Source organism: Oncorhynchus gorbuscha, unplaced genomic scaffold, assembly GCF_021184085.1.
Source record: "Oncorhynchus gorbuscha isolate QuinsamMale2020 ecotype Even-year unplaced genomic scaffold, OgorEven_v1.0 Un_scaffold_13107, whole genome shotgun sequence".
NCBI lineage: Eukaryota > Metazoa > Chordata > Actinopteri > Salmoniformes > Salmonidae > Oncorhynchus > Oncorhynchus gorbuscha.
In genome coordinates this window covers 3,037-7,877 of record NW_025755336.1, presented here as the reverse complement: position 1 = coordinate 7,877, position 4,841 = coordinate 3,037, and the positions used below count along the sequence as shown (strand labels likewise).

The window sequence follows — 4,841 nt, the reverse complement described above, 5'->3', positions numbered from 1 at the left end:
CTTTGACACAGCATATCTTCCCCCAGCGGCCCTGACACAGCATATCTTCCCCATTGTCTTCCTTGCTCACTATCATTTCATTTTTTAAACGTCAATATATTTGGATGTGGTCGTCCATGAATAGCTGTCAGACAGAGAACAGTTCACAGTGAATGGCTGCGTTTCGCTCCGCGGATCCAGAAGGAGAGGACAGCAGAGAGGGTCACCTCCATGACCAACACACAGAGCATCAGCACCTCCAGCTGTTACAGAAACACAAATAGTCAACAGAAAAGTGTCAGGAGCAGAGACCTTCATCAAGCAGGATGCTGCCATATCCCATTACTACACTACGTCAACTTAGAGGAGAAAACCATCTACTTTTAGAACTAATTACCTTTATATGATGTTGAACATTGGGATTCCAGGTAGACATGTCCATGCCCACGTCAACGCATATCAACACTCCTCCAACTACTGCTACGACCATGCTGCCAATGTTGACACAGGCAGACCTACCGGTTCATAAGACAGAGCGTTACATGGATCTTCTACTATCGGCTACTGTGTGTCAACATGAAATAAAACTCTTCAAAGCCAAGGATTCAATCAAGGATTGTAGTAAATCTAGTCTAATTTAAACATGAATATCAGAACAGTCAATGTATTAACAAATGTTTTAATCTTTAATCAATTAAAACATTTAACTCCTTGCTGATCTGTTGTTTTTTAATTTGTCATTTTGTCTGTATTCCAATGTACATTTTATTGTGTAAAGGTTTTCTAAACTAATCTATCTTAATCTAGTCTACCCAGGGGGCAAAACTGGTTCCCATGCGGGCAATTATGACGTTAATCTGGTTGTAGTTCAACCTGTTTTGCCCGCTGGGTATTTCTGGGTATTTCTGGGTATTTCTGGGTATTTCTGCATTTGACTCACAGGTAAAACTATTGACTCACAGGTAAAACTATTGACTCACAGGTAAAACTATTGACTCACAGGTAAAACTATTGACTCACAGGTAAAACTATTGACTCACAGGTAAAACTATTGACTCACAGGTTAAACTATTGACTCACAGGTAAAACTATTGACTCACAGGTAAAACTATTGACTCACAGGTAAAACTATTGACTCACAGGTAAAACTATTGACTCACAGGTTAAACTATTGACTCACAGGTTAAACTATTGACTCACAGGTTAAACTATTGACTCACAGGTTAAACTATTGACTCACAGGTAAAACTATTGACTCACAGGTAAAACTATTGACTCACAGGTAAAACTATTGACTCACAGGTAAAACTATTGACTCACAGGTAAAACTATTGACTCACAGGTAAAACTATTGACTCACAGGTAAAACTATTGACTCACAGGTTAAACTATTGACTCACAGGTAAAACTATTGACTCACAGGTAAAACTATTGACTCACAGGTAAAACTATTGACTCACAGGTAATAGTCTGGGGAATTTGAACAACAGGTTGGATAACAACCCAGCGATGAAGAACTGAGGAGAGAGAAGAGAGAGAAGAGAAGGATCACATTTAATGGTCCTCACATTGACAACAATTATCAATAGGTTTTATAAGCGTGTTAATCAATATTTTACTATTGCTTAATGAACAGAAATTTGGCTGAACAGTTTTTTACTAATTGATTTGACTTAATTGCTTAAATTATAATTTAGTGATAGTTACATGATCAGTATATTATACACTGAAATGAGAATATGACATTCAAAATTTAGTGTAAAACATATTCACCCTTAAATTACAGTCAATGCTATTGAATTGTGGGTAAAAAACAATACATGCATCCAACAAGCTGTGAATTTGACCCCAGAGTAGTACTCTAGAAAACCTTCCTCAGAACACTTTCAGTATTTCCAAAGTGATCCTGGACGTTTAAACAGATAAGATGTACCGATTAAAAGACCATGCTACCGCTACTCACTAGTAGTCCAGTGAAGGGCGCGACTCTGAACGTGGTTAAAAGGGACTCGCTCGCATCCCGAGTGACAGCAAACACAACTCCTACTGCAACACTGAGTAGACCGCTCGTCATCTGCAAAGACTGTTGCAAACACAAACCCTCACAAATTAACCTTTGAAAATCCATTAATATATTTTCTGTGAAATGCATCACTACAAGCAAGACCAGTCTAACTAAACATACACTTCTTATATGGTGGTCCTTCTGTAGCTCAGTTGGTAAAGCATGGCGCTTGTAACGCCAGGGTAGTGGGTTCGATCCCCGGGACCACCCATACGTAGAATGTATGCACACATGACTGTAAGTGTCATGCTGGTGATAGAGGACCCAAAAGCGACTTAACAGAAACAGAGTTTATTCAAGTCCAAACAGGGAATAACAGAAATCCTCTAGTCTGTAGAGGGGAATAACAAGAGAAGCGGCCACAGACTGCAGGTCGCTTCGGGTAGGCGCAGGCCGTAGTTGACAGAGACACCTGCTCACACGCAGCATCTGATGAAGGCAAAAACACGACAGGACAGGGCGAAACACAATCACAGCACGGTGAATACTAAACAAGGAACCGACGGGACAGGAACGGAACACAAAGGAATAAATAGGGACTCTAATCAGGGGAAAGGATCGGGAACAGGTGTGGGAAGACTAAATGATGATTAGGGGAATAGGAACAGCTGGGAGCAGGAACGGAACGATAGAGAGAAGAGAGAGCGAGAGAGTGAGAGGGGAGGGGGAGAGAGAGGGATAGAAAGAGGGAAAGAACCCAATAAGACCAGCAGAGGGAAACGAACAGAATGGGGAGCACAGGGACAAGACATGATAATAAATGACAAACATGACAGTACCCCCACTCACCGAGCGCCTCCTGGCGCACTCGAGGAGGAATCCTGGCGGCAACGGAGGAAATCATCGATGAGTGAACGGTCCAGCACGTCCCGAGACGGAACCCAACTCCTCTCCTCAGGACCGTAACCCTCCCAATCCACTAAGTATTGGTGACCCCGTCCCCGAGAACGCATGTCCATGATCTTATGTACCTTGTAAATAGGTGCGCTCTCGACAAGGACGGGAGGGGGAGGGAAGACGAACGGGGTGCGAAGAAAGGGCTTAACACAGGAGACATGGAAGACAGGATGGACGCGACGAAGATGTCGCGGAAGAAGCAGTCACACAGCGACAGGATTGACGACCTGGGAGACACGGAACGGACCAATGAACCGCGGAGTCAACTTACGAGAAGCTGTCGTAAGAGGAAGGTTGCGAGTGGAAAGCCACACTCTCTGGCCGCAACAATACCTTGGACTCTTAATCCTGCGTTTATTGGCGGCTCTCACAGTCTTCCCCGCAGACAAAGGCAGACCGGTAGTGAAGCCTAAGGCGATGTGAGACCATGGTCGAGAAGGAATGGGGAGCGGTCTGAGACGACCGGCAGGAGGAGAGTTACCCGACTTAGTCTGCGCGCAGTCCGAACAAGCAGCCACGAAACGGCGCGTGTCACGCTCCTGAGTCGGCCACCAAAAGCGCTGGCGAATAGACGCAAGAGTGCCTCGAACACCGGGATGACCAGCTAACTTGGCAGAGTGAGCCCACTGAAGAACAGCCAGACGAGTGGAAACAGGAACGAAAAGGAGGTTACTAGGACAAGCGCGGCGACGCAGTGTGCGTGAGTGCTTGCTTAACCTGTCTTTCAATTCCCCAGACTGTTAACCCGACAACACGCCCATAAGGAAGAATCCCTCGGGATCAGTAGAAGCCACAGAAGAACTAAACAGACGGGATAAGGCATCAGGCTTGGTGTTCTTGCTACCCGGACGGTAAGAAATCACAAACTCGAAACGAGCGAAAAACAACGCCCAACGAGCTTGACGGGCATTAAGTCGTTTGGCAGAACGGATGTACTCAAGGTTCTTATGGTCTGTCCAAACGACAAAGGAACGGTCGCCCCTCCAACCACTGTCGCCATTCGCCTAGGGCTAAGCGGATGGCGAGCAGTTCACGGTTACCCACATCATAGTTGCGCTCAGATGGCGACAGGCGATGAGAAAAATAAGCGCAAGGATGAACCTTATCGTCAGACTGGAAGCGCTGGGATAGAATGGCTCCCACGCCTACCTCTGAAGCGTCAACCTCGACAATGAATTGTCTAGTGACGTCAGGAGTAACGAGGATAGGAGCGGACGTAAAACGTTCTTTTAGAAGATCAAAAGCTCCCTGGGCGGAACCGGACCACTTAAAACACGTCTTGACAGAAGTAAGAGCTGTGAGAGGAGCAGCAACTTGACCGAAATTACGAATGAAACGCCGATAGAAATTAGCGAAACCTAAAAGCGCTGCAACTCGACACGTGACCTTGGAACGGGCCAATCACTGACAGCTTGGACCTTAGCGGAATCCATCTGAATGCCTTCAGCGGAAATAACGGAACCGAGAAAAGTAACGGAGGAGACATGAAAAGAGCACTTCTCAGCCTTTACGTAGAGACAATTCTCTAAAAGGCGCTGTAGAACACGTCGAACGTGCTGAACATGAATCTCGAGTGACGGAGAAAAAATCAGGATATCGTCAAGATAGACAAAAACAAAGATGTTCAGCATGTCTCTCAGAACATCATTAACTAATGCCTGAAAAACAGCTGGCGCATTGGCGAGACCGAACGGCAGAACCCGGTACTCAAAATGCCCTAACGGAGTGTTAAACGCCGTTTTCCACTCGTCCCCCTCTCTGATGCGCACGAGATGGTAAGCGTTACGAAGGTCCAACTTAGTAAAGCACCTGGCTCCCTGCAGAATCTCGAAGGCTGATGACATAAGGGGAAGCGGATAACGATTCTTAACCGTTATGTCATTCAGCCCTCGATAATCCA

At 45.5% G+C, this 4,841-nt stretch overlaps 1 long non-coding RNA gene across 1 annotated transcript; it reads right to left on the bottom strand.

Annotated features, from left to right (window-relative positions):
* Nucleotides 1-482: 482 nt before the first annotated feature.
* LOC124030613 lies at nt 483-2,132 on the bottom strand. Its single transcript, XR_006837997.1, has 3 exons — nt 1,943-2,132; nt 1,440-1,496; nt 483-494 (listed from the first exon to the last, which is right to left on the bottom strand). It is a non-coding gene; the product is annotated as an uncharacterized LOC124030613 (long non-coding RNA).
* Between the last annotated feature and the right edge of the window lie 2,709 nt (nt 2,133-4,841).